Below are 13,279 nucleotides of genomic sequence, written 5' to 3'. Positions count from 1 at the left end.
CCTGAGACTCCCACTTCAAAGGTTTCTCTTTTTTCTCTGTTCCTTGCCATCCCATTGGGCCGGCAATGAGAGACCTCCCAGGAGCCTGAAAGAAAGGGACCAGTGCTGGAGAGACAGGACTTACAGATGCTTCTCCTAGCGCCTCTATTGTCGGAACAACGTCTATGCCTCCCCATGGGAAGGGCGGAATGCTAAAGCAGAACCGCCAAAGAGATTAACGTTGGGTTTAGGGGAGGGGGGGAGGGGGGATCCACTTTGAGGCAGCCGCCTCTGGGTTCTGGAACCTTGGGAGCATTCTTCTGTTTCCTAATCAGACTGACGTGACAAGCTGAGGTCATGTGAAAGTCAGACCCACCCACGGCGAATAGAAGCAAGTGGACCGACCCACTGTGCTTCAATAAGTCTTCCTACTACTGAGATGGCAGGTAAAGGCCACCAAACCTGATGACCTCATTGTAATCCCATGGAGAAAACAGACAACCTCAAGTTGAATGCCGACTTCCCCATGTATGCTGTGGCATGATGCCCATCCCGCCCTTTGGCTATGAAACAATGGGACGCCCCCCCCCCTTCATGCTGGCATTTTCTTAGGAAGGGGAGGAAAAGGCTGAAGCCTGGTGCCAAGCAGAGGGGGAACTCATACCCCGGGAACATATTTCACACGGTTTGCACACTTGCTAAACCAAGTTGCCAAAGCAATGATGTGGCTGGCGGTGGTGGGCGGGCACCAGAACTGGTCATCTGCGCACACCACTTGCTCTCTCTGTGTAAATCTGAACCCCAAACCAGAACCCTGGGGGACTCGGGGTCCCCTGGATCTGCTTATTGGTTCCTTTTCCCAGAGTGGCCACAGGGACTGCATCTCAGTTCTCTGTATCATATTTGCCTCTCTTTAAAGATGTCTCTTTAAATGACATCTCGAGGGCAAGTGACCAAGCCTGGCTTGTTAGGGTGGGCAGCACCCACGCTCTGACCCAATTCTCAGCACTTTGTTCATAAACACCAGGGAAGGGGCAATGAGGTTCCCATGAGCTTCGGGGGAGTATCTCATCTCTCTGTCCGTTTGACACACAACACCGCCTTCCTAGTTACCTAGCAACCCGCATCTTTAATTGTACCCATTCGACAGACGCCAATACTCAAACTCTAAACCAGGAAGTCCCTGCTCGAAGTCACCCGATGTGTAGGCTACAACTTCAAGGTCCGTGTCCAGGTCTGTGCTCCCCGATCCCACTGTTCTAACACTCTGTAGTTTCAAGGGCGCAGGCTTGGTGTGGGTTCCCAGGCTCTCATTCAGTGTGACTGATATAGGTTGTGGCAGGAGACTAGACTGGGACATGGAGGCTTGCCCGGACTCCATCTAACAGCAAAGAGTGGGGTTGGGGATGGCAGGAACTGTGTACCACAGGAGTGGCTGCTTTGTGATCTCCTTCATCAGCTCCCTGGCCCATTCCACCCTTAAAAGTGCTTTTCCTTTCTTAATATACTTTTCATTCATAAAAAGATTAATATACTTTTCTTAATATACTATTCCATTCTTCCTTTTGTTAATTATTCACTTTACCTCCTGCTCACTGCCCCCCTACCCTACCTGCTCCCCTTCTCCTCTGAGCCGGTAGGGACCACCCCAGCTATGCCCCCCAACCCTGGCACATCGAGTCTCTGCAGGGATAGGTGTCTCCCTCTGAGGCCAGACAAGGCGGCCCTGCTAGAAGAACATATCCCACAGACAGGCGACAGTTTTTGGGATAGCCCCTGCTCCAGTTGTTTGGGACCCACATGAAGACCAAGCTGCACATCTGCTACATATTACCAGGGAGGCCTACGTCCAGGTCCAGCCCACGTATGTTCTTTGGTTGGTGGATCAGTCTCTGAAAGCTTAAAGGGTCCCAGTTAGTTGACTCTGTTGGATTTCCTGTGGCATTCCTTTCCTTCCCCTTCAGGGCCTGCACTTACTTTTTTTTTTTTTTTTTTTTAAGACATTATCAAGTGGGCAGCGGTGGCACATGCCTTTAGTCCCAGCACTTGGGAAATCTCTGTGAGTTCTAGGCCAGCCTGGTTTACAGAGTGAGTTCCAGGACAGCCAGGGTTACATACACAGAGGAACCTTGTCCTGAAAGGGGGAAAAAAAAGAAGAAAAATACAGTCTCACAGTGTGTGTGGTCCTGGCTGGCCTAGAGTCATTTGCTCGTTTGCCGTGTAGACTAGACTGGCCTTGAACTCATAGAGATCCACCTGCCTCTGCCTCTCAAGTGCTAAGATTAAAGGTGTGCACCGCCACACCTGGTCAAGCTGTATCTGGTTTCTATTTCTAAGCTTGTGTCTCTGATTATTCGAGAATTTACATGAGGGCCTAGGATGAGAGCCCTCTGAACTCTGAACTCTGACCTGTGGCCCAGCAATCCTAAGATGCCTTTCCTGACACTATGAGCTCTCTCACTGTTTCTCTGACCTCCAATGCCTAACTTAAAAGGCAAGGTTCTTTGTCCCCTCTCCTTCTGCCACTGCCAGTGCTTACTGGCCCAAGTGTTGGTCCCCTTTCAAACACTAACTAAACTTGTTCACACTTTCTTCTGAGTCCATGGGTGTTTTGGAGGGTGTTGTTGTTGTTGTTGTTGTTTTATTTTTGGGTTTTGTTTTCTGGTTTTTGCTTTTCTTGTTTGGCTTTTATAGATTTGGTTTTTGGTTTTTGTTTTTTGGTTTTTTTTTTTTTTAACTTTTTTATTAATGAGACCAAGAACTTAGAATCTTCCACGGGGGGGGAGGTGGGGGGGCTGAGGGCGTGGCTCGGTGCTAAGGGCTGGGGGCATGGCTCAGTCAGCAGTTTGGCCATGACCTAGCCTGTGTGAAGCTCTAACACTGGGGACAGGAGGATAAGGACATGGTGAATGACACTGTTATCTCAGCATTTGGGAAGCTGAGGCAAGAGGATTCACCACAAATTTGAGGGGAGAGACAGATGCACCATGGTAACAGGTTAATTTACATTCTGATTTCTGTGTCCCACCTCCCCAGAGATTCCCTCAGTGGATCTGAAAAGGTTCTGAACCCTGCATCCATCTCTCTCTGTCTCTCTCTGTCTCTGTCTCTGTCTCTGTGTGTGTGAGAGAGACAGAGACAGAGACAGAGAGAAAGAGAGAGACAGAGACAGAGAGAAAGAGAGAGAGAGAGAGAGACAGAGGCAGAGACAGAGACAGAGAGAGAGAGAGAGAGAGAGAGAGAGCTCACCATGTATATTCCTTTTTGGAGGTGTATGTGTGTCAGAGAAAAACCTCACGCATTGTCTTCACCTTCCACCGTGTTTGACACAGAGTATGTCTAGTCATTCTCTGCTGTGTATGGGCTAGCCAGTCCGTGTGCTTCTGGAGAGTCACCTGTAGGATGCTGGTATTACAGAAGTGCCCTCCCATGGCTAGCTTTTACATGAGTTCCTGGACCGCTAACTCGGGTTGTCCAGCTTTCAGGAAAGGCTGCTTACCCACTGAGCCATCTCCCCAGCCCTAGAACGTTTGGTTTTAATTAGAAGGTGGTAACCTTGCTGTAAATGGCACTAAAGGAAAACTGCCTGATGCCCTAGGGCCATTCATTATGACATATTCTTTTCTCTTTCTTTTTCTTTTTCTTTCTTTTTTTTTTTTTCTTGTACTCTTTTCATTGCCTCTAAGAGCAATCCTATTCAAGGCAATTTAGCAAATATTCTGCCTGGAGAGATGGGAACACACAGACACTTGTGTTGAGATGGTTAATTATGGCTATCAACTTGATACACTTGGGAAGCTGAAACCTCAATTGAATAATTGCCTCCATCAGATTGGCCCATGGATGTGTCTGTGGGACATTTTCTTAATTGCTAGATGATTTAAGAGTCATTTAAATCAGCCCACTGAAGGTGGTGCCATCCCTAGGCAGGTGGGCCCTGGGCTATAGAAGAAAGTGAGGTAACCATTAAGACTTGGAGAAAGCCAGAAAGCAGCATTCCTCCATGGTCTCTCCTTCAGTTCCTGCCTCCGGATTCCTAAGCTGGTTTTCTCAATGATGGACTGTAAAGGATAATCATCTCTGTGAGTTTGCCACTCAACACTGCCCTCCTAGTAACCTAGCAACCTGCATCTTTAATGGTACCCATTTGACAGAAGCCAATATTTAAACAAGGAAGTCCCCGCGTGAAGTCACAGCTTTTCCTTACTAAGTATAAGTGTCACAGCTCTAAATGGAAAGGTTTTTCCCCAATGGAAGTGTTGCAGTTCTGAGGGGAAAGGTATCCTGGCAGCCAGGAGCCAAGGAATACCAGAGTCACACTGCACAACAAACCTCACACAAGAGATTTACTGGGAAAGACACAGAGCGTGGCTGCCTCTGCTTAGGAAAGAAACAGCAGAGAACTGAGCAGGAAGCAGGCTTATACACAGTTTCTTGGGGGAGCAGAGCTTTCCAGGATGGCTGTCTCCGGGGAGGGATTGGTGGGATTTCAAGTCCTGAGCTTGGAGCAAGACTAGAAATTGGTGGGTTTTGAGCTCAGGAATTGGTAGGTTTGGGGGGGGATTGTGTTTTGGGTTTTTGGTTTTTGGTTTTTGGTTTTTTTTTTTTTTTTCAAAACCCAAAGTGAGCTTGGACTTTTCACCCTGTACCAGGTTGTTTTAGGTGAGTGTTTTATCACAGCAAGAGGAAGTAAATTATACCATCATGTCAACTCACCCAAGATAGAGAAGCCAAAATAGATCCCCCCAAAAAATGATTTCAAAATGTCCAAGTTGGTGAACCAATGAGCTTTTATTGAGGTTCCTCCCGAGTATAGGTGGGGAGTCCCTCAAAGGAGCAGGAATGCTTCAACGGCAGCCACATCACCAAAAAGCCACCCCCAAAAATCTGACAACTCGCAAAGCAACCTTGGTACTTTCTACACATGGCTTGCGTACAGCTCAACAGGTCAGGGCACCTACTCTTAGCAACTGGGCTGTCAGTCTGCTCTGCCAGCAGCTGTTCACTGCTTGTATGACTGGGAGAGGGGCCCTCGTGAATCTTGTAAGTTCTTAGTGGTTATGTTTCAATTTGGCGGACATGTAACCATGAGGGAAGGTGTGAGAAAAATGAAGAAAAGGACATCCGTAGCTTCAAGCCTCCCAAGCCTGGCAGAGCAGACAGGTCAGAGCGTGAGCTTCATGGATACAGAAAGGATAATGGACTGCACTCGGAAGAAAGGGCCACTTCCACCAGAGGTGGAATAAGAATTCAACGGTTTGTAAGTCTACTGGAAAGTTCATTGCCAATGCAACAGTGGGGACAGAGGTGCTTTAATAGGTGATCGACATATTGATGTCATTATCTATGACTTGTCAGGGAAATAGGTTAGTTATAAAAGGAGGGACATCACCATCCTTGTCCTCTCTGAAGTGTGTGTTGTGCCCCTACACAATGGCTGTCTCCATAGTACGGTGCAGCGTGAAGGATCTCACCAGACATATACTTCATCTTGGACCTCACAGCCTCCAGACGCCCAGATCCATGAGCCAAATAAACTCTTTTCAAAGTGGAATAGGAAGGACAGACAGAACCTCATGCCATAGCCCAGACTGGTCTGGAACTCTCTATGTGGGTAAGGGTTAGTCTCCAATCCAACAGTCCTCCCGCCTCAACCCCCTGGGTGCTGGAATTGTGGGTGTGTGCCACTCCACTCAGCTCAAAATAAATCTCCACTGTTATAAGTTTGCCAGCCTGTGGTGTTCTGGTCCTAGCAGGAGACTAGGACAGGAGAGGTTACAGACTACGGCTCCTAGATGGGGACAGAAACATTCTGAAATCAAGTTCTGGTACCATGGGGTCCTGGAAGAAGCCATGCTGCCTGTCTTCTTTTGCATGTGCTCTTTCAGGACAAGAGGGCTGCATTCTTTAAAAAAAAAAAAAAAAAAAAAAAGTCTTTCTAAAGGGCCCAAGCTAGTTCTGTTTCTCTCCTATCAGTATCAGTCCAGCAGGCCAACCCAGGACCATCAAACTGAACTCACTTTTCCACCAGAAACCGAGATGGAGAGACTACCCCAGCACAAAAGAAAGGGATCTTAGGGCTACTTCTTCATCAATACTGTCCTCCCCCAATAGAATGTGTTCAAAGCCTTCTTCTTTCTTTCTTTGACTGGTTGCTTTTTTTCTTCATTTGCTTGGCTGGTTGGTTAGTTTTTCAATATTGAAGATTGAAACTAAGGTTTTGAGATCCTAGGAAGTGTTTACCTTAGAGCTACACTCCCAACCCCTCACTGGGGGGAGGGGGGACGGGGGTAGAATTCTAAGAAAGCATCCTACTTCTTTAAGAAGATGCCCAAGTCTACGAGGAGAATCCCCACCCACAAAACTATAAGGAATGCTTGAGTCAGTTCCATTGAGGAAATATCCACAGTATGTTAGCTTTTAGTTATAATAACAAAATGCCTGATGCAGTCAATAAAAAAAGAAAAAAATAATACTTTGTCATTTTCAAAGATTTTAGTATGTAATTGAGTGACTCAATTCCTTTGTGACCCGTGACGAGCAGCATTCTGTGTGTGTGTGTGTGTGTGTATGTGTGTTTATATTCAACTGTCACTTTTATAAACAGGTCAGTCATATTGGACCAGGGTGCATTCTAATGTCTCCGTCTTAGTCAGGGTTTCTATTCCTGCACAAACATCATGGCCAAGAAGCAAGTTGGGGAGGAAAGGGTTTATTTAGCTTACACTTCCACAATGATGTTCATCACCAAGGAAGTCAGGACTGGAACTCAAGCAGGTCAGAAAGCAGGAGCTGATGCAGAGACCATAGAGGGATATTCTTTACTGGCTTGCTTCCCCTGGTTTGCTCAGCTTGCTCTCTTATAGAACTAAGACTACCAGCCCAGAGATGGCACCACCCACAAGGGGACCTCCCCCTTGATCACTCATTGAGAAAATGCCTTATAGCTGGATCTCGTGGAGACATTTCCCCAACTGAAGCTCCTTTCTCTGTGATAACTCCCGCCTGTGTCAAGATGACACAAAACTAGTCAGTACAGTCTCCTTAATTTAATCACATCTTCAAGGATCTTATTTACAAGGAAGTTCACACTCTGAGATGTTATGAGTTAGGATGTCAACTGTCCTTTGTGACAGTGGGACACAATCCAATCCATGACTAGTCCCCATGATAGGATATATCATTCTTACCAAATTGTGGGGGGGATGGGGGGAGAAATACAGATACATACACAGAGAGAGAGAATTTTTTATGAATGCATATGTGTGTATGTGAAGAACAGAGGTCCATGCTGAATATCTTTATCACTCTCTACATTTTTCTTTGAGACGGGGTTTCTCAATAAATCTGGCGTTCGACAACTCTAAAAGACTGACTGGCCAGAAAGCTCCAGCAGAGATCTGCCCATCTCTGCCCTGCTTGGTGCTGGGATGACAGATATGTGCCAACATGTCCTCCATTTTACACAGATGCCAGAGACCCACTCAGGTCCTTACACTTGTACCCCAAGAACCCCCATCAACTGAACCATCTCTCCACCACCTACCCACAATACTATTCTATTTTTTTGGAAGCAAACCATTGGGTCAAGCCAACATTCAAGGCCACAAATGTCAGAAGGCATTTCAGGAGCTTGTGTCCCATCTACGCATCCAGAGACGTGGTTCTGTAAGTGTTCACTTAGTAACTAGACCCTGTGCTGCCTAAATTTATGTCAAATTGACACAAGCTAGACTCGTCTGGGCAGAGGGAACCACAAATGAGAAAATGTCCCCCACCGGATCAGGCTTTGGGCAAGTATCAGATGTTTTCTTGATGGATGATTGATGTGGGAGGACCCAGATCACTGTGGGTTGTGCCACACCTGGAGCATGGGTGCTTTAAGAAAGCAGCCATATTGTTGTTCCACCTATAGGGTTGCACACCCCTTCATCTCCTTGGTGGGCACTTTCTCGAGCTCCTCCATTGGGGGTCCTGTGTTCCATCCAATAGCTGACTGTGAGCATCCACTTCTGTGATTGCCAGGCACTGGCAGAACCTCACACGAGTCAGCTATATCAGGGTCCCTTCAGGGAAATCTTGCTGGTGTGTGCAATAGTGTCACAATACGAACTAACCAGTAACCCCCCAGAGCTCGTGTCTCTAGCTGCCTAGGTAGCAGAAGATGGCCTAGTCGACCATCACTGGGGAGAGAGGCCCCTGGGTCTTGCAAACTTTACATCCCCAGTACTGGGGAAGGCCAGGGCCAAGAAGGGGGAGTGGGTGGGTAGGAGAGCAGGGCGGGGGGGCGGGAGGGTACGGGGAACTTTCGGGATAGCATTTGAAATGTAAATAAAGAAAATATCTAATAAAAAATTTATATTAAAAAAAAAGAAAGCAAGCAAGCAGCCATGAGCAGTAAGCCAATCAGTAAAACTCCTCCATTGCCTCTGCTTCCCTTTATACCTCCAGGTTCCTGTTTTACTTGAGTTACTGTGGTTTCTCCAAGTGATGGGCTCTCTCTCCTCTCCCTCTCTCTTTTCTCTGTGTCTTTGCTTCTCTCTCTCTCTCTCTCTCTCTCTCTCTCTCTCTCTCTCTCTCTCTCTCTCTCAGCAATTTACTTCCAACCCTCGAATCAGGAGAGCATCACCATAGACCATGAACATTCTGGATCTGTGCTTAAATGGATTCCACCTCCACCCCCTCCTCTGGCTTGCCCAGTCTTCACTATTGATCAATGAACAAAAGAGTTGTTTATCTAATGGGTTAAAAGCAGCAGTATCTGCATACAGACAAATCACAGAACAAGTCAGACGTCTGATGAGTAATTTTCCCTGCCGTTTAATAAGACCCATGAGGTACATCTGTTTCAATCACTCTGATCAGAACTAAAAACAACCTTAAACATGCTCTTGATGCAGTGTCTTCCTGACAGGTGTACACGGAGCAATTATATTGTCTCCTGCCTTCCCTGGAAGTGATTAATGAGAATTCACATGACTGGCAGTTTCAAGAAAGTGGGTGGGGAAATGGGGAACTCAGATGGGAGCCAGCAGATTCCACTGAGCCCAGAGGCTTGGAATGGTGTGTGCAGAGCCCAGCTGGAGCTCCCAGCTGGGAGGTGACTGAGGCAAGGGGACAGAGGCTTAATTGGGAGCTTATCTGGCCACACATGGCCCCTGGAACAAGGATTGGATTTAGAGATGAATACCAGTGAGTCAATTCAGCAAAATAATTATCCACAGAGCACACAAGGGAAGTGGTATCCCCAGGAGTCTGGGAAGAATGATGTGGGGAGCCAGGGGCATGCATTTGAATCATCCCTATCGCTGTCTCTGCCTTTTATTGGACTATGAACTTAAAAGATCTTCCCAAGCCTTCGTCTTTTTTAAGCTATAAAATGGTCTCAATGGCCTTTCCAGAAAAAGGGCATAACAAGTGCTTATGTGTTTAGAGAGGCTGGGGATGCGGTACAGTGCTGGATCCCCTGCCTAGAATCCCCCAGCAAGGATCTGGAGATGTGGCTCAGCTATAGAACACCTGCCCAGAATCCTCCAGTGAGGGGCCCACAGACCATCTGTTTCAAAATGCAATTTGCAGAAAGCAATTCCAACTACCACCCACAGAGAGGTCAGTGCCCCTTGTCCATTGTTGAAGACAAACCCCTTTTCCTTTGTTGAGGTTCAATAGAAGGTAATGAATGAATAAGTAAATGCAAATAAATGTGTCTGCTCAGACTGAACTATTACACAATGATTTACTCCAACTTGAAACAGTCCATCCTAGAGGGAGGCTACTTAAGACGCAGGAAGTAATGCCAGGGCATAGTGGCACACGCCTTTAATCCCAGCACTTGGGAGGCAGAGGCAGGCAAATTTCTGAGTTCAAGGCTAGCCTGGTCTACAGAGTTCCAGGACAGCCAGGGCTACACAGAGAAACCCTGTCTCGAAAAACCAAATATATATATAGATATATAGATATATAGATATATAGATATAATCATTGGGCTGGAGAGATGGCTCAGCGGTTAAGAGCACCGACTGCTCTTCCAGAGGTCCTGAGTTCAATTCCCAGCAACCACATGGTGGCTCACAACCATCTGTGATGCCATCCAATTTCCTTTTCTGGTGTGTGTGAAGACAGGGACAGTGTACTCATAAATAAAATAAAAATAATTCTTAAAAAAAAAAGATGCAGGAAGTAAACAAAACTCATCAGGCTCAGGAAGTTCCTGAAATTTACAGGATTCACAGTGACCCTTCCCAGGGTTATAGCCTCAGTAACAATTGCCAGAAAAGAGACATGATGGAGAAGAGAGTAGCTGACCAGCTGAGCTGTCTGCAAGTTGTTCAGGGAGCTCCAGGGAGGCTTCTTTTTTGAGTCATCACCACACTATGGTGGAATTTTGATGATGTAGCTACCTTTGAGTCATTCCTACTCCCACCTCCTTTAAGCCACCCCTCACTCACGTTCCTGTGACTAATGCCAATAAGCTCATTGGTTCACTAAGCTAGACCTAGATAGAACTGATTTTCTGGATGGAATTAGTCCAACTTGAGTTTACTCCAACTTGAAACAGTCTATCCTGAAGAGAGGCTACTTAAGACTCAGGAAGTAAACAAAATTCATCAGTCTCAGGAAGTTCCTAAAACTAACAAGATTCACAGGGACTCTCACCAAGGTAATAATCACAGTAGCAACTGCCAGAGAAGAGACTTGCTAAAGACTATCTGACCAATGATAATTGGTGCCCTGCCTAACATCAATAGACATTTGTTCACATTTACACAGGAAAAGTCTCACAACAGGGATCCACTGGAGAAGGACCAACTCAATCTATGTGTTAAACCTGCTTAAAAAAAAAAAAAAAAGGAGGGAGTGGAGAGGTAGATAATGCACCCTGTCACTCAAAAGTTGTAATACTAATTACTTTTCTACATTTTGCATGTTTTACTGATATAACTTTGCATCACCATTTCAACCAATCTCCTAATAATATTAATAAGTATATTTACAAAGAATAAATCAGAGAGTGAAGACTCTTCCAGTCTACACACACATAAACACACACCAGCAACCCATAAGGTAATACAATTACATCCACAAACAGAAATTAAAGGATGTTTCCCCCATGTCGCTCAATAAACAAACTGAAGATTCTATAGGGAAAAGAAAGATACAAAGTGCCATTTTGGATACAGAAACTAGGATCCATCTTGGAAGTTTCCACTGGGCTCCATATTGGAGCACATGCTGGTATCATTTTGGAAGATGACTCTGCCATCTTGGAAGCTGACTCTGAGTGCCATTTTGGACATAAGTGCTAGGTACCATCTTGGAAGCATACACTGGGATCCATTTTATGGCAGATGCTGAGAGTCATTTTGGAATCAGTTGCTGGGTACCACTGCGGAAGCAGATACTCCCAGAAACCATCGCAGTATTTAAATCCACACAATTGAAAACGTTGATTTGTCCTCCACTGATACCATCTAAGAGGATTTTTAAGGATGGAAAATCTATTTCATTTTTTTGAATGTATACATGCTGAGCAGGCCTCAACAGCTTGGAGAGTAAAAGGAAAGACTGGCTTATGCCGCCACTGGAAGCCAGCTGTCCATCACAGGAAAAGATGCATCTCTTCTCAACAGGACACTCAAATGGTCCAAAGATAAGGTGCAGCCATACCCTTCTGGCCATCCTCCCCACTCCATGTAAAACTCTGAAAATATCTCTCCCCCTCATCTTGTCAAAATCCACCTGCCGCATGACTGGGAAGCTGTCAGTGTGATCTATAACCCCCAGGCAGGCCTGGAATGTGCGCTAAATTGCCTGAGTCACGAGGGATGATAGAGTCATTCTGCAGGAAATTGGAAATCAATTCTTGTCATCACTGTAGAGAACTCCTTTATCAAGCAGTTCACCGTGTAAGGCAACCAAGAGAACTCGAAGGCTAATACAGAAACGGCAACCTTATTCCACCTAACCTCCTCCCCTTCACCCAGCAACCCAGAAGCTAATACAATTGGATCCATTAAAAAAAAAAAAAGTCAACCAAAACTCAGAGAAGTTAAATGGCATGCACAAGATCACACAGAAAAAAAAAAGGAAGTGGGGGAGGAATCTATAGGGAAAAGAAATAAAAATTGCAAGCAGACACAGTATGCCATTGTGCTGTTTGGTTTTGTCAACTTGATACATGCTAAGAGTCTCCTGGGAAAGAGGAACCTCACTGAGGAATCGTCTCCATCAGACTGGCCTGTGTGCATGTTTGTGAGATATTTGCTCGATGCTGATTGATGTAGGAGGTCCCACCCTACTGTGAGCTGGTGAACCTGGGCTATATAAGAAAGGTAGCTGAGGAAGCCAGGGAAAACAAGCCAGTAAGCAGCATCCCTTCATGGTCCCTGTTTTAGTTCCTGCCTCCAGGTTCCTGCTTGAATTTCTACCCTCAGAAATGGACTGTAACATGGAAATGTAACCAAACAAACCATTCCTTCCCAAGATGCTTTTGATCAGTGCTCTATCACAGCAACATAATCAAACTAGAACATCCACTTTAGAATCAGATACCGAGGACAATTTTGGAATCAGATAGCGAGATGCCATCTTGGAATCAGACTCTGGTTGCCATCTTGGAAACAGATGTTGGGCAATATCTTGAAGACATTGGCAACCAAGAAGAAGCCCTGTACAGAAACAGCAATAAGAGAAAAAGCCAGATACTCATTAGTGTGTGTGCATCTCATGTGGCTTCAAAGTGGTCCACTGATCCCTACTGATTTGGGCCAGTAAAAAGGTAGAACATCATGGCAAAAAGCAGCTCACCTCATGATGGCCAGGAAGCATGAAGGGGAGGAAGGGACCAGGTTCCAATATCACCTCTAAGGGGACATCCACAATGAGCTCACTTCCTACCACTAAACCCCATCCTTTCTTAAAATAAAAATCATTGCAAAAAACAAAAACAAAACAAAAAAAAACCAACAACTTTATTTGGTATAGGAAGAGAGGCCCTCATGTTCTGTGGTGCAAATAATGGGGTCAGGAGACAACCTGCAGGAACCCATTCTCTTCTTCTACCATGTGGGTCCCAAGGATCAAACTCAGGTCTTCTAGCTTTGCAACAAGTGCATTTACCTACTAAGCCGTGTTGCCAGCTTTATGTACTACATCTTAAAGTTTCCATCCCCTCCAAATAGTGCCATTGATTGGGGTAAGGGCTTTAACACATGAGCTCTCAGAGAGCATTTGAAATTCAAACCATAGCACAGAGAGAGAGAGAGAGAGAGAGAGAGAGAGAGAGAGAGAGAGAGAGAGA

Source organism: Mus pahari, chromosome 23, assembly GCF_900095145.1.
Source record: "Mus pahari chromosome 23, PAHARI_EIJ_v1.1, whole genome shotgun sequence".
Lineage (NCBI taxonomy): Eukaryota > Metazoa > Chordata > Mammalia > Rodentia > Muridae > Mus > Mus pahari.
This window is presented reverse-complemented; position numbering follows the sequence as displayed.